This window comes from Choloepus didactylus, chromosome X (assembly GCF_015220235.1).
Source record: "Choloepus didactylus isolate mChoDid1 chromosome X, mChoDid1.pri, whole genome shotgun sequence".
NCBI lineage: Eukaryota > Metazoa > Chordata > Mammalia > Pilosa > Megalonychidae > Choloepus > Choloepus didactylus.
In genome coordinates, this window is record NC_051334.1 from 71,466,722 (window position 1) to 71,489,993 (window position 23,272).

A 23,272-nucleotide genomic window follows, 5' to 3' on the forward strand; every position below is an offset into this window, starting at 1 on the left:
TGTATATTGGAAGCAGATAACTTGTCCTAAGTTTCACAGGTCCACAGCCAGAGGAGAATTTTGCCTTAGGACAGACCATGCCTGTAACTGATTTTGATGAGACTTGGTACTTAATATTGTTACTGAAATGATTTAAAGCTATTGTGATATTGTGATAGAATGACTGCATTTTGTATATGGAAAGGACATGTCTTTTGGGGGTCCAGAGGATGGAGTGTGCTTATTTGAAACTGTGTACCCCAGAAAAGGCCATGCTCTTGTAATCTATCCCTGTGGAGACAGACCTATTGTGGGTGGGACCTTTTGGTTAGGTTATTTCAATTGAGATGTGACCCAGCCCGTTCAAGGTGGGTCTTAATCCTTTATTAGAATCCTTTAAGAGGATAAAAGACAGAAAATCCAAGAGAGCTTAAAATGAAAAAAGCCCTGGAGAAACAAGGAAGGAGCCACAGAAACTGGAGGAGCTGAAAGAGCCATTGAAGCTAGAAGCTGGAAGCACTGGAACATGGAGAGAATGGCCAGCAGATGCCAGCCATGTGCCTTCCCATGTGACAGAGGTGTCCCAGATGCCAGCAGCCTTTCTTCAGAGAAGGTATCTTCCTCTTGATGCCTTAACTGGGACATTTTAATGGCTGTAGAACTGTAAAATTGTTAGCTATTAAGCCCCCTTTGTAAAAACCAACCCATTTCTGATATATTGCATTTTGGCAACTTCAGGAAACTGAAAAACACCCCCTATGCTTTTTATTTCTGTGGGTCCAGTGTTAATCTTCCCCCTTTCATTTCTGATTTCAGTTATTTGTGTCTTATCCCTGTCTTTTTGTCAGTTTAGCTGAAGGTTTGTTGATTTTATGGATCTTTTCAAAGACCCAATATTTGGTTTCATTAAGTCTCTTTATTCTTTTTTTAATTCCCTATTTCATTTACCCCCTCTCCAAAATTAGTTATTTCCTTCCTTCTGCTCACCTTGGATTTAGTTTGATCTTCTTTTTCTAGATCCACCATTTGTGAAGCTAGGTCCCTGTTTTAAGATCTTACTTTTTTTTAATGCAAGCATTTAGAGCTATAAATTCCCTCTGAGCACTGCCTCTGCTCATCCCATAAGTTTTGATATGTTGTGTTTTCATTTTCTCTTGCCTCAAAATATTTCCTAATTCTCCCTGTGATTTCTTCATGGACTCATTGGTTTTTTGAGTGTGTTAATTTCCACACATTTGTGAATTTTTCCAGTACTCCCTCTGTTATTGCTTTATAGCTTCATTCCACTGTGTTCAAAGAAGATACATTGTATGATTTCAAAATTTTTGAATTTATTGAGACTTGCTTTGTGACCTAATATATGGACTATCATGGGGAATGATCCATGTATACTAGTGAAGTATGTGTATTCTGATGCTCTTTTAAAAAATTTGCCAGATACTCTTTTTTTTGCCAGATATCCTTTTGATGAAAATTATAAGACCAAAAACATCTTTTTTTCTGCAGGCTACCTTTTTTTAAAACAAATGATTTGCTTTTAATTACAAATACTGTGTAAGAGATGCCTTCTTTTGCAAAACCAGTAAATATAAGAACAAATTTTAAACACATATGATCTGCCCAAAATATTTGAAAAAGGAAAAAAAAAACCCAAAAGCCTGAATTTTTTTCAGTATTATTAAAAATCAGACTGTATTCTCTATCTAACCCTTTCAAAGAATAATTTTGAAGGTATGACTCAAATGAAAAAAAAAAAAAAAAGCAAAAGAGACTGACCAGTTTATAGCTGCTTTAAATAATTTTCATAATTCTTTGGTTGTTACCTTTCCACTCTGGAATTCATATCTTCAAAAAATAGTTGAATTTAAAATATTTCTAATGAACTGATTGAGAGAAAATAAAATATTTATTAAATACATATGTATAAACTTTACTGCAAACAACTATGCATATCAAAAAGACACTAATTTTAAAAGGTACCAAAAAAGTGAGGAAAAATCTGAATTACAGAAAAGAAAATTAATGAAAAAATTAAAATAAAAATTATCAAATACACAAAAAGTATCCACAGAGCAGCACTATGTGGTGACTCACAAAGGGGAAAAGCAGTGGTCAGAGACCACTCAACATGGCTTATCAGTTTAAGGGGGAAAGATCAAATATACACACACACATGCACCAAACAAAACAAACAAAAAAATCCAAACAATTTTCTTAACAGTACAATCAATCTACGCAAAAACAAATTCAAAATTATTTTATAACACTTCCTGTAGAATCAACTTTTTTAAAACAAAAGATGCTCATTTTTGGTATTTTTTTCAGTGGTTTATTGTTGACTTATTTTTAAATATATTAGCGTAATATATGCAACTGTTTCTTGTAGTTAACAGCCTTTCCTTTTATTTACCTTCATGTGTCTCTCTTTTGCCTACCAAAATATTTTCAGGTTGGCAGACAGATGGATGCCTTATTTTCTGTGAAATTTAATGCAGTGGTTTTGAACACTGGCCAGAAAATGTTTGATTGCCATTTCAACACATATAAATAGATACAATGATACCTAAATTGCCATTTTCTGCAAAAAGCTTTACAATGTTGGTGTCAAAGACTGGGCAGTCACTATTCATAATGGCTGTTGCAATTCCCTCATGAATAGATCAAGGAGTCGCTTCCCAAGCCAATCGCCGCCTATGACCATTCAGCTCAAGTCGATAAGCAAAATTTTCAGCTTGCTTGCGTGTTCCTATCAGCTGCAAAATTGCGAAGTACTTCTGGTGACCAAATTTTTCTTGTTTCTCCAAGACTAACATGAAGTGAAAGCCAAAACAGGACTGCATCACCACCCAGTCTACAGTGCCAGGAAGATTAACGTCTGTAGCCAGGAAAACCATATCTTCTCCCTCTATGCTTGTAATGGACTTGTGCTCATTCATCAGATGGGGTATTACAGCATCCAAAGAGCCTTGCCATTTACAGCAAGCACCAGGGTACGGACAGTAATAAGGCCTAAACTCACAGAACTTTTCATGGCCTGCTTTTTCTGTGTGTGGCAGAGTTATTTCACATCCAGAAGAGCCGTATTTACAAGGGAAAAGTAACGAGTCGGCCACTTTCTCCATAGCCAAGTTGCGAATGGATCCCAACGGGCCTCGGCAAGTCGGACAGTATATGAGCTTTGGGCGACAGTTGTTACAAACAAGATGGCCACCCTGACACTGAAGAATGGGCGGTAACACATAATCAAAGCAGACCGGACACTCAAGAAGTCTCGCCAAATCATTGTTGGATGCGGTTGAGCCAGTCCGGGCAGGCATCCTCTGGGATGGTGTACACTTTGGGGTACCAGTAGGTAATGGTGTAGTGGTCTGATGGCTCATTTCTGTGGGCAGAGAGCACACCTCGACCCCGGCTCTAACCCAAACGCGCTCTGTTGCCGTCGCCAAACCTCACCGCTGCCTCTTCGCGCAGCCAAGACCTACGGTAGACCTCGAGCCGTTGCTGCCAACGTCGTCTCTCGAGAGCGCGCCAGTCAGCTGCCGCCGAGGTTCCCCATTGGCTGCCGCCGCTGTGGCGGCCGACGTTCTCGCGTCTTCGAGCTCGCGGACTACCACAGACTGAGTTGGCGGCCTTGAGGAGGCCGGCCGGCGCTCCCAGAACCTATCTCTGCCGCTTTTTTGTGAAGTGTTCTGTATATGTCTATTGGGTCTAGTTTGTGTATAGCATCATTCAAGTCTTCTATTTCTTTATTCATCTTCTGTCTAGATGTTCTAGCCATTATTGAAATTGGTATTTTGAAGTCTCATACTTCTATTCCTCCCCTGAAATCTGTCAATATTTGTTTCCTGTATTTCGGGGCTTTGCTGTTAGCTGCCTGTATATTTATAATTGTTATGTCCCTGTATATTTATAATTGTTATGTCTTCTTGATGAACTGACCCCTTTGTCAGTATATAGGGACTTTCTTTGTCCCTTGTACTTTTTTTTTTACTTAAAGTCTGTTTTATCTGATATTAGTATAGCCTCCCCAGCTCTCTTTTGCTTACTATTTGCATGGTATATTTATTTCCATCCTTTCACTTTCAGTCTACATGTGTCTTTGAATTTAATGTCATCTCTGTAAACAGTTGGGTCATTCTTTTTTACCCATACTGCCAATTTCTGCCTTTTGACTGGAGAGTTTAATCCATTTACATTTAAAATGACTACTGATAATGCACTACTTTCTTCTGTCATTTTGCTGTTTGGTTTTCGTAATTCTTTTACCTTTTTGTCCCTTAATTCTTCCATAATGCCTACTTTCATATTCATTGCATTTTTGTACTGTATCATTTTTTTTAGTCTCTTCCCATTATTTTTCTATGTATGATTTACACATATTTTCTTCATGGTTACCACTGGGCTTAAATTTAACATCCTAAATCTATAACAATCATGCTTGATTTGATACCAACTTAGCTTCAATAGCATATCTACAGCATACACATACACATACACTGTTCCTATATCCCTATGCCCCCACTTGTTGTACCAGTTACTAATTAATCTTTATACCTTCTATGTCCAAAACCATATATTTATCATTACATTTTCTGCATTTGCATTTTATTACCTGCAGTAAGTAAAAAGTAGGGTTACAAACCAAAAATGCAATACAATATTGGCATATTAAATTGTCTATAAAGTTGCCTTTGCCAGAGGTTTTTATTTCTTTATCCCACTTTGATCCACCCTCTAGTGCCCTTTCTTTTCAGTCTGAAGAAGAACTCCCTTTAACATTGTTTGCAAGGCAGGTGTAGTGGTGAGGAACTCCCTCAGCTTTTGTTTATTTGGGAATGTCTTAATCTCTCCCTCATTTATGAAACAGCTTTGCTAGATATACAATTCTTGGTTGGCAATTGTTTTCTTTCAGCACTTCAAATATTTCAGCTATTGCCTTCTTGCCTCCATGGTGTTTTATGAGAAATCTGCACTTAGTCTAATTTTGATTTCTTTGTACATAACATGTTGCTTTTCTCTTGCAGCTTTCAGAACTGTCTCCTTGTCCTTTGCATTCCATTGACTACCATCATGTGTCTGAGCACATTTCCCTGCAAGTTTATCCTGCTTTGTGCTTGTTGGATGTGCATATTCATGTCTTTTGCCAGGTTTTGAAACTTTTCTGTCATTATTTCTTTGATCATTCCTTCTGTTCCTTTCTCTCCTTCTTCTCCCTTGAGACTCCCATAATTCATATATTGATATGTTTGATGGAGTCCCACTGGTCTATTAGGCTATTTTCACTTTCTCTAACTTTTTTCTTTCTGCTCCTCATTGTGACCCGTTTCAATCATTTTTGTCGTCAAATTCTCTGATTCTTCTGCCAGCTCCAGTCTGCTGCTGAAGCCCTTGGAATTTTTCTTCTCAGTTATTTCTTTTCAGTCAACTCCAGTAGTTCTGTTTGGTTCCTTTTTTTTATGCTGCTTTATTCTGTTGTGCATTTAACAAAGGATTATAGCATAATGCATTTTTTCAAATTTTGAAATAAAGTCAAACTTACAGGAACAGTTGCAAAAATAATATAAACCCCATACACAGAACTCCAGCATACCCAAACCCCCTCCACCTATACCCTGATCTACCAATTTTAATATTTTGTCACTTTACCATTTCTTTCTTTCCCTCCCTATCTATCATCCATCATCTATTGCTCTGTCTTCTGAACATACGAGAGAAAGTTGCACACATCCTTGAACAAATAATATAATTCACATATACATTTCCTATGAACAAAAATATTCATTTATGTAATCACATTAAGTGTAGTTAAGAAGTTGAAGAAATTTAACATTGATATAAAGCTTACATTCTATATTTCATTTTTTTCCTAATGTCTCAATTGTGTCCTTTTGAGCCTTTTCTCCTCTATCCTTAGATCTCATCTAGGATCATCTATGGCATTTAATTGTCATTGTCTATTTAGACTGTCTTTTATTCAATTGTGGAAACATATCTACAGCATAAATCTTCCCATTCCAACCCCTCCCAAGCATTCCATTTAGTGGGGTTAATCACATTCACAATGTTGCATTGCCATCACCCTCCCACCACCCATTACTAGAAATTTCCCTTCACCCCAAACAGAAACCCTACACTCATTTCTTATTAACTCCCCATTGCCCCTACCCCCACTTCTCGTAACCCATACTCTACTTTTCATCTCTATGATCATATTCTCTGATACTTTCTTTGTGTTTACCTTGGGGCTTAAATTTAACCTCTTAAGTCTATAACAATCTTGTTTTCTTTAATATCAGCTTAACTTCAATAGGACACATAAACTATGTCCCTATACTCATCCCTTCCCCCACCTTTATGTAGTTCTTGTCAAAAATTACATATTTTACATTGAGTCCAAAACCACTGATTTATCATTACACTTCATGTATTTTAGATCCTGTAGGAAGTAAATAGTGGAGTCACAAATCAAAAATACAGTAGTATTGGTATTTATATTTACCATGTGATCTTTACTGGAAATCTTTCTTTCTTCATGTGGTTTCAGTCAATTGTTTAGTGTCCCTTCTTTTCAGCCTGCTCAATTCCCTTTAGCATTTCTTATAGGACTGATCTACTGGTGATGAAGTCTCTCAGCTTTTGATTATCCAGGAATGTTTTCATCTCCCCCTCATTTTTACCTCCAGTTGTTTGTGAATTTTCTAAGTCTCTGATGGTTATTGACTTCTATTTGTGGTCAGAGAATGAGCAAACTCCATGGAGGCCTGTGGTCTATTCTGGAGAAAGTTTCATAATCACTAGGGAAGAATGTGTATCCTGATGCTTTGGGATGTAATGTTCTATATATGTCTGTTAAATTTCTCTATCTTTCTCTCTCCTTTCTTTGTATTTCTGTCTGCAGGGCTCCCTTTAGTATGTGAAGTAGGGCAGGTCTTTTATTAGCAAGATCTCTCAGCATTTGTTTGTCTGTGAAAAATTTAAGCTCTCCCTCAAATTTGAAGGAGAGTTTTCCTGGATAAAGTATTCTTTTTTTTTTTTAATGCAGTTTTATTGAGATGTAGCCACATACTGTACAAACCATCTGAAGTGTGCAATCATTGGCTCACAATATCATCACATAGTTGTGCATACAACCCCATGATAGATTTTAGAACATTTTCTTTACTCCATAAAAAAAATGAAAATAAAAAAGGAAACCCAAATCCTCCCATACCCCTAACCGCCCCACCCCATAATTTTTTTTTTTTAATCTTCACTTTATTGAGATATATTCACATACCACGCAGTCATACAAAACAAATCGTACTTTCGATTGTTTACAGTACCATTACATAGTGGTACATTCATCACCCAAATCAATCCCTGGCACCTTCATTAGCACACACACAAAAATAACAAGAATAATAATTAGAGTGAAAAAGAGCAATTGAAGTAAAAAAGAACACTGGGTACCTTTGTCTGTTTGTTTCCTTCCCCTATTTTTCTACTCATCCATCCATAAACTAGACAAAGTGGAGTGTGGTCCTTATGGCTTTCCCAATCCCATTGTCACCCCTCATAAGCTACATTTTTATACAACTGTCTTTGAGATTCATGGGTTTTGGGTTGTAGTTTGATAGTTTCAGGTATCCACCACCAGCTACCCCAATTCTTTAGAACCTAAAAAGGGTTGTCTAAAGTGTGCGTAAGAGTGCCCACCAGAGTGACCTCTCGGCTCCTTTTGGAATCTCTCTGCCACTGAAGCTTATTTCATTTCCTTTCACATCCCCCTTTTGGTCAAGAAGATGTTCTCCGTCCCACGATGCCAGGTCTACATTCCTCCCCGGGAGTCATATTCCACGTTGCCAGGGAGATTCACTCCCCTGGGTGTCTGATCCCACGTAGGGGGGAGGGCAGTGATTTCACCTTTCAAGTTGGCTTAGCTAGAGAGACAGGGCCACATCTGAGCAACAAAGAGACATTCAGGAGGAGGCTCTTAGGCACAACCATAGAGAGGCCTAGCCTCTCCTTTGCAGCAACCGTCTTCCCAAGGGTAAAACCTGTGGTAGAGGGCTCAACCCATCAAACCACCAGTCCCCTATGTCTGTGGTCATGTTAGCAACCATGGAGGTGGGGTAGGCCAATACCCCTGCATTCTCCACAGGCTCCTCAAGGGGGCACTACATCTTTTTTTTTTTCCTTGTTTTCCTTGTTTTTCTTTTTTTCTTTTTTTTTTTTTTAACTTGGATAAAGTATTCTTGGTTGGAAATTTTTCTCTCTCAGAATTTTAAATGCGTCATGCCACTGTCTTCTCGCCTCCATGGTGGCCGCTGAGTAGTCACTACTTAGTCTTATGTTGTTTCCTTTGTATGTGGTGAATTGCTTTTCTCTTGCTGCTTTCAGAACTTGCTCCTTCTCTTCAGTATTTGAGAGTCTGATCAGAATATGTCTTGGAGTGGGTTTATTTGGGCATTTGGAGTTAGCTAGGCATTTATGTTTTGTGTATTTATATTGTGTAGAAGGTTTGGGAAGTTTTCCCCAAGAATTTCTTTGAACACTCTTTCTAGACCTTTACCCTTCTCTTCACCTTCTGGGACACCAATGAATCTTATATTTGGACATTTTATTTTATCTATCATATCCCTGAGATCCATTTCAATTTTTTCTCCATTCTTTCTTTTGTTCTTTTGTTTTCCATTCTGTTATTCTCAAGGTTGCTGAGTCATTGTTCAGCTTCCTCTAGTCTTGTACTATGAGTATCCAGAATCTTTTTAATTTGGTGAACAGTTTCTTTTATTTCCATAAGATCATCTATTTTTTATTTACTCTTGCAATTTCTTCTTTATGCTCTTCTAGGGTCTTCTTCATGTCCTTTATATCCTGTGCAATGTTCTTGTTGTTTGTCTTTAGTTCTTGGATTAATTGCTCCAAGTACTATGTCTCCTCTGATCTTATGATTTGGGTGTTTGGGTTTGGGTTATCCATATCAATTGGTTTTATTATATGCTTTAAAATTTTCTGTTGTTTTTGGGCTCTTGGCATTTGCTTTACTTGATAATGTTCTTTTAGGATATGATGGATTATTCACACCCCAATTTCTAATTTGTCATATCTATAGCTTGGTGGTGTACACTTCCTCTAAATAACCAGCAGATGGCATCCATGAGTCACCTATTCCCCTCAAGTCAGTTCTCCCCAACTTTGTCTTTGTGGTGTGTGGGGGTCTGGTTCTTGTGGGGTCCAATTTGTGCACCAAGTTTGGGTGGATTGTTGGTGCTGTCTGCCCTGAATGTGGGTCATGTGTCTGAGCAGTTAGGGAGGCAGGGCAGCTTTAATAATCAAACCTCCCAGGTACTCCTGGAGATTTAAGGCTGTTGCAAGAGTCTAAACCTTCATTTCAGTCTCACCACAGATTGTCTCTGCCACTGACCCACAAGTTCTTGGTATTGGCATAGGGTCCCTGGGATTTCTGAGTGGGTCCCTCTTCCCAGCCATGCCCTTCCAGGGCCTCTGCTGGAGGAAGGCTGTGCAACTTCACAAGTGCGCACTGTCCCTCAAGGGAAGCCCTGGACCAGCAGGTCATGCAGTGGTGTTCTCAGCCTGCTGTAAAGATGGCTGAATGGAGCATGCCAACCCCCCCTTTTCACACAGCTCCACCTTCCCAGCTCCAGGACAACTAGCCATGGGTGCACAAAAGGCCACTGTCCACATCCGATACTGTGGCATGTGTGTGGTGTTGTGGGAAACACTTCCCATCACACTGGGTCCCATGTTGCAGCTCTGGTACTTGGCTCCGGCACTGGGCAGGAGCATTCCCAGCCCACTGGGAAGATGGCTGCAAGGGCCATGTTTTTTTCTCCTTTTGCCACACCTCCACCCCCCTCTCCCTGAGACAATCCAGCAGTGGGTCCATGAAAGGCCATCTTCCACACCAGATAATGAGGTGTTTGCACAGCCTGTTCCCACCACGCTTCACTGTGTGGTTCTTGCTGCTGTATCTACAGCTGCCTTTGGGTTTTTTTTAAAAGAACTAGTTTGCCTCCAAATGCCAACCCATGGTTTCCCCACACTGCAACATGGCTGCCAGACATTCAGCAGGTTCACTCACTCATTTCAGAATGCAGACTCCCAGTTTCACCAAGTTCACAGTCCCTGTGGATTCAGCAGACTCCATTCAGATAGTGCATCACTGGAACTGGTGTTCTGGGTCACTCTCTGGCTTTTATCTAGTGTTTTTCATGGAGGTGTTTTTTTGCCCTGTCTCTCCTAGCTGCCATCTTAGGTTCTCCCGTTTGGTTCCTTTTTAAAATTTCTATCTCTTTATTGAGATTCTTACATTATTCATTCACTGTTTTCCTGGTATCCTTTAGTTCTTCCTCTGTATGTTCCTTCATCTTCTTGAGTAAATTAAAGATTATTTTTTAAAAAGCCATTGTTCAGTATATACCCAGTATTGTCTTCTTCATTGTTGTTTTCTGAATTCGTATTCTCTTCCTTTGGATGGGCCACCATTTCCTGTTTCTTTGTTTGCCTTGTGATCTTTTGTTGCATACTGCACATTTTAATATTTTAATATGTTAACTCTGGGATTTAAGTCCCTGAGCTGTCTGTTCCTTAAGTTTGTATCAACCAGTGATATGACAAAAGGCTTTCTTGAGTTCCAGGAGCTAATTAAAAAAAAACAAAACAAATCAATGCTAACCTTAGGGACATGGCCCAGCCTAGGGAAGGCCCCTCCCTTCCCCCATGGAGTAGTTCCAGCACAGCCTAGTGTGCTACCCATGGGGTCTAGTGGGTGGGGTAGGCTGGGGTGGTGGTGGCTGTGGCAGTTAGCGGCAGTTGGCAGCTCAGGCTGCAGCTTGGGCATGATGTGGAGGCTCCCTGCTGCACCTGGTGCCTATTGACAGCAGCAGCAGCTCCAAGATGGCCACTTGTCTCACAGCTGTGTTCTGAGGGACAGCAGTGAACTTGCATTGTCTTCCTGCCACAACGATCACCTGTGCTGCTGGTGCTTTCCAGGGTTTTTTTATACAGCAGACATGCACCGAAAAACCAGAATCAAAATCACAGAGCTAAATCCCCACCTGATGTGTGTGCTTTGTGGAGGGTACTTCATTGACACCAACACCATAATCAAATGTCTACATTCCTTCTGTAAAATGTGTATCATGTGTTACTTGGAGACCAGTCAGATACATCCAATCTGTTATGTCCCAGTTCACAAAACCAGACCACTCCTAAATATAATGTCAGATAAAACTCTTCAAGATACTGTATACAAATTAGTTCCAGGGCTTTTCAAAAATGAAATGAAGAAGGGATTTTTATGCAGCTCATCTTTCAGCTGATGCTGCCAGTGGCTCTAATGAAGATAGAGGAAAAGTTGCAGATGAAGACAGAATTATTACTGATTATGGGATAATAAGTTTATCCGTTGAATTCTTTGACCAGAACAGATTGGATTGGAAAGTAAACAAAGACAAAGAGAAATCTAAGGAAGAGGTGAATGATAAAACATACCTAGGATGCCCAGCAGCGATGACTGTGATGCACCTAAGAAAGTTTCTCTGAAGTAAAATGGACATACGTAATACTTTCCAGATTGATGTCATGTATGAAGAGGAACCTTTAAAGAATTACTATACACTCATGGATATGGCCTACATTTATAACTGGAGAAGGAATGGGCTGCTTCCTTTGAAATACAGAGTTCAACCTACTTGTAAAAATTCAACCTACTTGTCCAATTTGCTTTCTCTTGTAGTGACATTAAATTTGGCTATAAAAGATGGACTAGATGTGATATTCATATGGAAAAATTATCCAATCAAATGTTTCAGTCACAGTTGATTGAGTCACATCTCCATGGAAATAATCAAAGGATTCCAGTCTAATCAACACTGATACATCTGTCCCCATAAGATTGCATCAAAGATAATAGCATTTTGGGGGACATAATACATTCAAACTGGTACAATCACTATAATTCTAAAACAAATTTTTAAATACTCCAGCAATTTGCTGGAGGAAGGAATTTTACCTAAAATTATTTTAATATGTGGTATAGCAGTTATTTAAGACTTACTTTAACAGTAATAAACAGTGGTCATATGCCTTCTCCATAATGTCTGGTCAGTCATCAGAGAGATGGACTGATGACTGCTGGAGAACTGGAAAGTGACTCTGGGAGTGACAAGGCCTCTCCTCCACTGCCTCTTCTTTGCCTAGCCCCAGAACTTGTGTCCAGTCTCCTCACCCTCTGTTTCCTCACATTTCCAGTATTTTGAATGGAAACAGCAGCAGCCCTGGTGGGAACCATCAATCTCCCTTTGCCAACAGACCTACAAAATCATCAGTTAATGGGTCAATGGCAATTTCATCTGGTTGAAGCCTGAGACTGTTAAGGAACAGAATTTTAAACTCATGATTTATGTAGATATTTTCATGTCATCATAGCTTTATAGATGCTAACACATGTGACTATTGTCCAATTTGCTTTCTTTTCTAGTAACATTAAATTTGGCTATAAAAGATGGTCTAGATGTGATATTCATATGGCAAATAAATGAAAAAGATTGTTCTTATAAAGAATTCGTTTCTGGGGAGAGGCAGGCAAGATTATGTGTGTGTGTTTTAGGAAATACGTGAAATGGTTTCTGTAACTATTGTTTGAAATGGAAATATGGATATGAGCCTTGGGCCAAAGTTTGTTAATCCAACTAATGCCTAAATTACATTCTCCTTGATTGTTCTTATCTTGCAGATAGCCCATGTTTGAGCCTTGCTTATCAGCACAGAATATTTTTGATGTGGATATCTAATTCTAAGTTCCATTCCAGTGGAAGCAATTGGCAAGTCCTTACAGTACAGACTTTTCTACAGTAATGCATGTTGACTCTTAAATTTTATTGTTGTAATAAAAGAAAATTTAACTATGGACTATGGAAATAACGTGTTCATTTTCTATAGGTTATGATGGAATTAATGTGTTTTTAAAATGCACCTTTATCACTGTTCCAGTTTGCTAATGCTGCTGTTTTGCAAAACACCTGAAATGGATCAGCTTTTATAAAGGGGGTTTATTTGGTTACAAAGTCACAGTCTTAAGGCCATGATAGTGTCCAAGCTAAGTCACCAACAATAGAGTACCTTCGCTGAAGGATGGCCAGTGACATCCAGAAAACCTCTGTTAGCTCAGAAGGCATGTGGCTGGTGTCTGCTTACTTTCATGTTACATTTCAAAGTGGCATTCTCCAAAATGTTGCTCTTAGGATGTTTTGTTCTCTCTTAGCTTCTCCAGAGCAAAAGTCTGCTTTCAATGGCTATCTTCAAAACGTCACTCTCAGTTGCTCTGAGGTCCTTCTGTCTGTGAATTCCTTTATATGACTCCAGTGATCCAATTAACACCCACCCTGAATGGGTGGGGTGAAATTTCCATAGAAATTATCCAATCAAATGTTTCACTCTTGATTGAGTCACATCTCCATGGAAATAATCAAAGGTTTCCAATCTAATCAACACTAATACGTCTGCCCCATAAGATTGCATCAAAGATAATGTCATCTTGGGGGACATAATACATCCAAACTGGCACAATCACTATAATTCTAAAACAAATTTTTAAATATTCCAGCAATTTGCAGAGGAAGGAATTTTACCTAAAATTATTTTAATATGTGTTATAGCAGTTATTTCAAATTTAAGACTTACTTTAATGGTCATAAACAATGGTCATATGCCTTATCTGTAATGTCTGGAAACAGAATAATTTATTATGAGCTTCTACAGGTTTTAATTTTTTAAAACAGAGCAAGCATGCTGGGTTTAAAGTATGAATAACTCCAACAATTTTCAGTTTGTGTTTTGCTTTGGTTGAACTTCATTACCCATCAGTTGTTTGTGAGGAGGTTTCTTCTGTTTGAATATTGTTTCATGTTCATACAGGAAAAATTGTAGCTAAACATTTCATTGTCCCCAGTCTGCAAAAGAAGCACAATTCCATTGCTTTATTTTGCTTATAGTGATTAAATCATTACTTTTGCATATAAAAACAACCCAACAAACCAATCAAAAAGCACCTTAAAATTCTGAGTGAGAGGAATTTCCAGCCAAGAATACTTTATCCAGCAAAGCTCTCCTTCAAATTTGAGGGAGAGCTTAAATTTTTCACAGACAAACAAATGCTGAGAGAATTTGCTAACAAGAGACCTGCCCTACTGGAGATACTAAAGGGAGCCCTACAGACAGAGAAACAAAGACAGGACAGAGAGACTTGGAGAAAGGTTCAGTACTAAAGAGATTCAGTATGGGTACAATAAAGGATATTAATAGAGAGAGGGAAAAATATGGGAAACATAAACTAAAGGATAAGATAGCCGATTCAAGAAATGCCTTCACGGTTATAACGTTGAATGTAAATGGATTAAACCCCCCAATTAAAAGATAGATTCACAGAATGGATCAAAAAAAAATGAACCATCAATATGTTGCATACAAGAGACTCATCTTAGACAAAGGGACACAAAGGAACTGAAAGTGAAAGGATGGAAAAAAATATTTCATGCAAGCTACAGCCAAAAGAAAGCAGGTGTAGCAATATTAATCTCAGATAAAATAGACTTCAAATGCAGGGATGTTTTGAGAGACAAAGAAGGCCACTACATACTAATAAAAGGGGCAATTCAGCAAGAAGAAATAACAATCGTAAATGTCTATGCACCCAATCAGGGTACCACAAAATACATGAGAGAAACACTGGCAAAACTAAAGGAAGCAATTGATGTTTCCACAATAATTGTGGGAGACTTCAACACATCATTCTCTCCTACAGATAGATCAACCAGACAGAAGACCAATAAGGAAACTGAAAACCTAAACAATCTGATAAATGAATTAGATTTAACAGACATATACAGGACATTACATCCCAAATCGCCAGGATACACATACTTTTCTAGTGCTCACAGAACTTTCTCCAGAATAGATCATATGCTGGGACATAAAACAAGCCTCAATAAATTTAAAAAGATTGAAATTATTCAAAGCACATTCTCTGATCACAATGGAATACAATTAGAAGTCAATAACCATCAGAGACTTAGAAAATTCACAAATACCTGGAGGTTAAACAACACACTACTAAACAATCAGTGGGTTAAAGAAGAAATAGCAAGAGAAATTGCTAAATATATAGAGACGAATGAAAATGAGAACACAACATACCAAAACCTATGGGATGCAGCAAAAGCAGTGCTAAGGGGGAAATTTATAGCACTAAACGCATATATTAAAAACGAAGAAAGAGCCAAAATCAAAGAACTAATGGATCAACTGAAGAAGCTAGAAAACGAACAGCAAACCAATCCTAAACCAAGTAGAAGAAAAGAAATAACAAGGTTGAAAGCAGAAATAAATGACATAGAGAACAAAAAAACAATGGAGAGGATAAATATCACCAAAAGTTGGTTCTTTGAGAAGATCAACAAGATTGACAAGCCCCTAGCTAGACTGACAAAATCAAAAAGAGAGAAGACCCATATAAACAAAATAATGAATGAAAAAGGTGACATAACTGCAGAGCCTGAAGAAATTAAAAAAAATTATAAGAGGATATTATGAACAACTGTATGGCAACAAACTGGACAATGTAGAAGAAATGGACAGTTTCCTGGAAACATATGAACAACCTAGACTGACCAGAGAAGAAATAGAAGACCTCAACGAACCCATCACAAGCAAAGAGATCCAATCAGTCATCAAAAATCTTCCCACAAATAAATGCCCAGGGCCAGATGGCTTCACAGGGGAATTCTACCAAACTTTCCAGAAAGAACTGACACCAATCTTACTCAAACTCTTTCAAAACATTGAAGAAAAGGGAACACTACCTAACTCATTTTATGAAGCTAACATCAATCTAATACCAAAACCAGGCAAAGATGCTACAAAAAAGGAAAACTACCGGCCAATCTCCCTAATGAATATAGATGCAAAAATCCTCAACAAAATACTTGCAAATCGAATCCAAAGACACATTAAAAAATCATACACCATGACCAAGTGGGGTACATTCCAGGCATGCAAGGATGGTTCAACATAAGAAAAACAATCAATGTATTACAACACATTAAAAACTCGAAAGGGAAAAATCAATTGATCATCTCAATAGATGCTGAAAAAGCACTTGACAAAATCCAACATCCCTTTTTGATAAAAACACTTCAAAAAGTAGGAATTGAAGGAAACTTCGTCAACATGATAAAGAGCATATATGAAAAACCCACAGCCAGCATAGTACTCAATGGTGAGAGACTGAAAGCCTTCCCTCTAAGATCAGGAACAAGACAAGGATGCCCGCTGTCACCACTGTTATTCAACATTGTGCTGGAAGTGCTAGCCAGGGCAATCCGGCAAGACAAAGAAATAAAAGGCATCCAAATTGGAAAAGAAGAACTAAAACTGTCATTGTTTACAGGTGATATGATCTTATATCTAGAAAACCCTGAGAAATCGATGATAAAGCTACTAGAGCTAATAAACAAATTTAGCAAAGTAGCGGGATACAAGGTTAATGCACATAAGTCAGTAATGTTTCTATATGCTAGAAATGAACAAACTGAAGAGACACTCAAGAAAAAGATACCATTTTCAATAGCAACTAAAAAAATCAAGGACCTAGGAATAAACTTAACCAAAGATGTAAAAGACCTATACAAAGAAAACTACATAACTCTACTAAAAGAAATAGAAGGGGACCTTAAAAGATGGAAAAATATTCCATGTTCATGGATAGGAAGGCTAAATGTCATTAAGATGTCAATTCTACCCAAACTCATCTACAGATTCAATGCAATCCCAATCAAAATTCCAACAACCTACTTTGCAGACTTGGAAAAGCTAGTTATCAAATTTATTTGGAAAGGGAAGATGCCTCGAATTGCTAAAGACACTCTAAAAAAGAAAAACGAAGTGGGAGGACTTACACTCCCTGACTTTGAAGCTTATTATAAAGCCACAGTTGCCAAAACATCATGGTACTGGCACAAAGATAGACATATAGATCAATGGAATCGAATTGAGAATTCAGAGATAGACCCTCAGATCTATGGCCGATTGATCTTTGATAAGGCCCCCAAAGTCACTGAACTGAGCCATAATGGTCTTTTCAACAAATGGGGCTGGGAGAGTTGGATATCCATATCCAAAAGAATGGAAGAGGACCCCTACGTCACCCCCTACACAAAAATTAACTCAAAATGAACCAAAGATCTCAATATAAAAGAAAGTACCATAAAACTCCTAGAAGATAATGTAGGAAAAAATCTTCAAGACCTTGTATTAGGTGGCCACTTCCTAGACTTTACACCCAAAGCACAAGCAACAAAAGAGAAAATAGATAAATGGGAACTCCTCAAGCTTAGAAGTTTCTGCACCTCAAAGGAATTTCTCAAAAAGGTAAAGAGGCAGCCAACTCAATGGGAAAAAATTTTTGGAAACCATGTATCTGACAAAAGACTGATATCTTGCATATACAAAGAAATCCTACAACTCAATGACAATAGTACAGACAGCCCAATTATAAAATGGGCAAAAGATATGAAAAGACAGTTCTCTGAAGAGGAAATACAAATGGCCAAGAAACACATGAAAAAATGTTCAGCTTCACTAGCTATTAGAGAGATGCAAATTAAAACCACAATAAGATACCATCTAACACCGGTTAGAATGGCTGCCATTAAACAAACAGGAAACTACAAATGCTGGAGGGGATGTGGAGAAATTGGAACTCTTATTCATTGTTGGTGGGACTGTATAATGGTTCGGCCACTCTGGAAGTCAGTCTGGCAGTTCCTTAGAAAACTAGATATAGAGCTATCATTCGATCCAGCGATTGCACTTCTCGGTATATACCCGGAAGATCGGAAAGCAGTGACAGAAACAGATATCTGCACGCCAATGTTCATAGCAGCATTATTCACAATTGCCAAGAGATGGAAACAACCCAAATGTCCTTCAACAGATGAGTGGATAAATAAAATGTGGTGTATACACACGATGGAATACTACGCGGGAGTAAGAAGGAACGATCTGGTGAAACATATGACAACGTGGATGAACCTTGAAGACATAATGCTGAGCGAAATAAGCCAGGCACAAAAAGAGAAATATTATATGCTACCACTAATGTGAACTTTGAAAAATGTAAAACAAATGGTTTATAATGTAGAATGTAGGGGAACTAGCAATAGAGAGCAATTAAGGAAGGGGAAACAATAATCCAAGAAGAACAGATAAACTATTTAACGTTCTGGGGATGCCCAGAAATGACTATGGTCTGTTAAATTTTGATGGATATAGTAGGAACAAGTTCACAGAAATGTTGCTATATTATGTAACTTTCTTGGGGTAAAGTAGGAACATGTTGGAAGTTAGGCAGTTATCTTAGGTTAGTTGTCTTTTTCTTACTCCCTTGTTATGGTCTCTTTGAAATGTTCTTTTTTTGTATGTTTGTTTTCTTTTTAACTTTTTTTTTTCATACAGTTGATTTAAAAAAGAAGGGAAAGTTAAAAAAAAAAAAAAAAAAGAAAAAAACAAGGAAAAAAAAAGGTGTAGTGCCCCCTTGAGGAGCCTGTGGAGAATGCAGGGTATTCGCCTACCCCACCTCCATGGTTGCTAACATGACCACAGACATAGGGGACTGGTGGTTTGATGGGTTGAGCCCTCTACCACAGGTTTTACCCTTGGGAAGACGGTTGCTGCAAAGGAGAGGCTAGGCCTCCCTATGGTTGTGCCTAAGAGCCTCCTCCCGAATGCCTCTTTGTTGCTCAGATGTGGCCCTGTCTCTCTAGCTAAGCCAACTTGAAAGGTGAAATCACTGCCCTCCCCCCTACGTGGGATCAGACACCCAGGGGAGTGAATCTCCCTGGCAACATGGAATACGACTCCCGGCGAGGAATGTAGACCTGGCATCGTGGGACGAACATCTTCTTGACCAAAAGGGGGATGTGAAAGGAAATGAAATAAGCTTCAGTGGCAGAGAGATTCCAAAAGGAGCCGAGAGGTCACTCTGGTGGGCACTCTTATGCACACTTTAGACAACCCTTTTTAGGTTCTAAAGAATTGGGGTATCTGGTGGTGGATACCTGAAACTATCAAACTACAACCCAGAACCCATGAATCTCGAAGACAGTTGTATAAAAATGTAGCTTATGAGGGGTGACGATGGGATTGGGAAAGCCATAAGGACCACACTCCACTTTGTCTAGTTTAGGGATGGATGAGTAGAAAAATAGGGGAAGGAAACAAACAGACAAAGGTACCCAGTGTTCTTTTTTACTTCAATTGGTCTTTTTCACTCTAAATATTATTCTTGTTATTTTTGTGTGTGTGCTAATGAAGGTGTCAGGGATTGATTTGGGTGATGAATGTACCACTATGTAATGGTATTGTAAACAATCGAAAGTACGATTTGTTTTGTATGACTGCGTGGTATGTGAATATATCTCAATAAGATGAAGATTAAAAAAAAAAAAAAGTTAAAGTAAAAAGAACACCCAAAACATCCCATACCTCCCATCTCTCCCTATTATTCATTTGCTTTTTGTTCTCATTTTTCTATTCATCTGTCCATACACTATATAAAGGGAGTGGGAACCACAAAGTTTTCACAATCACACAGTCACACAGTGTAAGCTATATAGTTATCCAGTTGTCTTCAAGGATCAAGGCTACTGGGTTGCAGTTCAACAGTTTCAGGTATTTCCTTCTAGCTATTCCAATACACTAAAAACTAAAAGGGGATATCTATATAGTGCAAGAGAATAACCTCCAGAATGACCTCTCAATTCAATGTGAGATCTCTCAGCCACTGAAACTTTATTTTGTTTCCTTTCTCTTCCCCGTTTTGGTCCAAGAAGGCTTTCTCAATCCCATGATGCCAGGGCCAAGCTCATTCTTGGGAGTCATATCCCACATTGCCAGGGAGATTTGCACCCCTGGAAGTCATGTCCCATGCAGGGGGGAAGGCAGTGAGCCTGCCTACAGATTTGGCTTAGAGAGGGAGGCCACAACTGAGCAAGAGAAGAGGTTCTCTGGGGTGACTCTTAGGCACAATTCTAAGTAGGCTTAGCCTCTCCCTTGCAGTAACAAGCCCTATAAGGGCAAGCCCCAAGATCAAGGGCTTGGCCTTCCAAACTGGTAGTCTCCAATGCTTGGGAGAATATGAGGAATTCCCCAACTGAGGAAGTTTAATAGTTACACATTTTTTCCACAGTCCCGCAAGGGGGCTTTGCAAATATTTTTATTCTCTGCCCAAATTACTCTGGTTGCACTGGGGCTTCATGCTAATCTGTACCAACAAGAAATTCTCACTCTGTAGTCAAGTTTCCACGTAATTATGGCATTTGAGTAAACTGACCATACAAGTTAAATTATATAGTGTGCTACAGAAAATATAGATTTTGCACCATATAACCATCTCTTCCTTTGGTCCCATACAGAAGTCAAAGTTTTAAAACACAGTTAATATCATCCTCTACCCTTTAGTCTGATCTACCCTAATATCAACCAAGTCCATTTCATTCATATCTCTGAGGTTTGATCTCCTTTTCAGCTTCTTCAACAGTTGATTCATGGGGTAATGTCAATACTCACAGCTGCTTAACTCTGATTATGAGTCTCAGGTGCCACACAGACACCGGAGCTCCAGGGACCAACCACTTCACACACAAGCAGCTCAGAATCTCAAAATTTAGAAATAACTGTTACAACTCATGAATAAATGTGACTGCCATAAGAGCTTGCAATCTAGGAACCTTTACATAAGCCTTCCCCTTATAACCCATGCTCCTAGATTCAATTCTCGGAGTTTACACTTTGTTATTTGTCCATATTAGTGAGGCATTGTCATGTTTGTCCTTTCATTTCTGATTTCTTTCACTCAATCTACTGTCCTTATGGTCCATTCATTTCATTGCATACCTTACAACTTCATTCCTTCTTGCTGCTCCCTCATGCAAAAACATTCTTATATTTGTACATTTAATCACACTCATTGATCACTCTAGGTTTCACTAAGTTATACAGTCCCAGTCTTTATCGTCTATATTTCCCTCTGGTGTCATACAGACCCCTAACATTCCTCTTTCAACCATATTCACAGTCATCTTTTTTCAGTGTACTTAAAATATTGTGCTACAATCACACAGTATTGTGCTATCCATTTGTAGACGTACATAATCAATCCTCTAGAACATTCTGTACCCCTTCAACATCAAATGCCTGATCTCTACCCTCTTTCTATCTCCTGATATCTCATTTCTTCATTGTTCTCCAAACTTCTCTTTCCTGTCTTTTCCTATCTGTAAGCACCCCCTTTAGTATTTCCTGTAGAGGAGGTCTCCTTTTCATGAATTCTCTCAGTGTTTGTTTATCTGTAAATATTTTAAACTCTCCCTAATTTTTGAAGGAAAGTTTTGCTGGATATAGAATTCTTGGTTGGCAGTTTTTCTCTTTCAGTTTCTTGACTATATCATACTACTGCCTTCTCACCTCCATGGTTTCTTCTGAGAGATACACACTTAGTCTTATTGAGCTTCCTTTGTATGTTATGGATTGCTTTTCTGTTGCTGCTTTCAGAATTCTCTCTTTGTCTTTGACATTTGAAAATCTGATTAGTAAGTGTCTTGGAGTAAGTCTATTTGGATCATTTCTGTTTGGGGTATGCTGTGTTTCTTGGACCTGTAATTTTATGTTTCTCGTAAGAGTTGAGAAATTTCCATTGATTATTTTCTCTACAATTCCTTCTGCAGATTTTCCCTTCTCTTCTCTTTCTGGGGCACCTATAACATGTATATTTGTGCGCTTCTTGTTGTCCTTCAGTTCCCTGAGACCTTGTTCATATTTTTCCATTCTTTTCCCTATCTGTTCCTTTGTGTTCAGGATTTCAGATGTCCTGTCCTCCAACTCACAGAGCCTTTCTGCCTCTCCAAGTCTGCTGTTGTATGTCTCCATTGTGTTTTTCATCTCTTCTACTGTGCCTTTCATTCCCCTAAGTTCTGCCATTTGTTTTTTCAAGCTTATGAATTCTTCCTTATGATCACCCAGTGTCTTCTTTATATTCTTCATCTCTTATGTCACATTCTTTCTCACCTCATTGATTTGATTTAAAAGATTTGTTTGAACATCTATAATTAGTTGTTTCAACTCCTGAATCTCAGTTGAAATTTTAGGTTCTTCCTTTGACTGGGCCATATCTTCCCATTTCCTGATGCGGTTCATGATTTTTTGCTGGTGTCTCAGCTTCTGACTTTCTTGGCTGGTTTATTCAGGAGGTTGTTTTCTCTTCTTTTGCCTAAGGTTTTCTTATTGGTTGACTTTGGTCTCCATCTTTTCTTTTTTCTCTCCCTGGCCAGTTTTCAGATTGGCTCTGCAAGCCTCCCCCCCCCCCAGTCTTCTCCCCAAAATCAGGCACCCCCATGGCTTGCCACATGGATGGGAGGTAGACACTGTGTACCTGAGCAAGTTCACTATGTGTGGTAATACAAGTCTGATGGCTTCCAATGGTGCTCTATTTTCCATGGGCTAGCAAGACTTGGGTTTGTTTTGAGGCCCTGCTTTAACAGTTGGGTCTTCCCTATTTTTCAGCTAACATAGGGCTGGGATTCTTAAGAAAGGGTCCTTGCAGTTTCTGGAGTGTCCAGCAGATGGCACTGTTTGATAAGTTAATCATACTCAGAGTCTGGTCTGACTAGGAGTATGGCTGCTGGCTGCTGCTTCCCTGAAAACTTGGGGGAAGGACTTTCAGACCCAGGGCTGGAGACACATCTCTGGCAATGTTTCCTCAGTCTCTTTGTCCCTCACTGATCTGCACCTTGAAATGTCCTCTCCTTTCCCCTAGGTCTTCAAACAGTGAGGGTATTTTTCACTGCTGAGATTTTAAAATCTGTGTCCCTGGTGGGAGGGTTCCTATCTACTGTTTTTGTGCCTTTCCCACACAGAGACTGAGTGAGGGGGAGGGGAGATGATCAGCTGGTCTAGGATGGAAAATTCCTACCTGTTATTTCTTTTCTTTCTTCAATTTGACATTTGCAGGCTCTTTCTCCAGTCTATATCCTCCTCCAGAATTTTAAACAATTCAGAATTGTCCTTTTTTTTCATTGAATCTCTGGAGAGAAGTTTTCAGTAGCTGTTTATATAACCATGTTGATAACATAAACCCCTCTCTCTCATTTTTAAAAAATCCAATTTAATTGAGATTATTCACATATCATACAATCAAAATGTACAATCAATTGTTCATGGTACCATTATATAGTTG

General features: G+C 38.7%; 2 pseudogenes; one reads left to right on the forward strand and one right to left on the reverse strand.

Moving 5' to 3' along the window:
• Positions 1-2,513: 2,513 nt before the first annotated feature.
• Positions 2,514-3,365, reverse strand: LOC119522992 (annotated as a pseudogene).
• A 7,563-nt stretch (positions 3,366-10,928) lies between these two features.
• LOC119522991 lies at positions 10,929-12,847 on the forward strand (annotated as a pseudogene).
• The last annotated feature ends 10,425 nt before the right edge of the window (positions 12,848-23,272 follow it).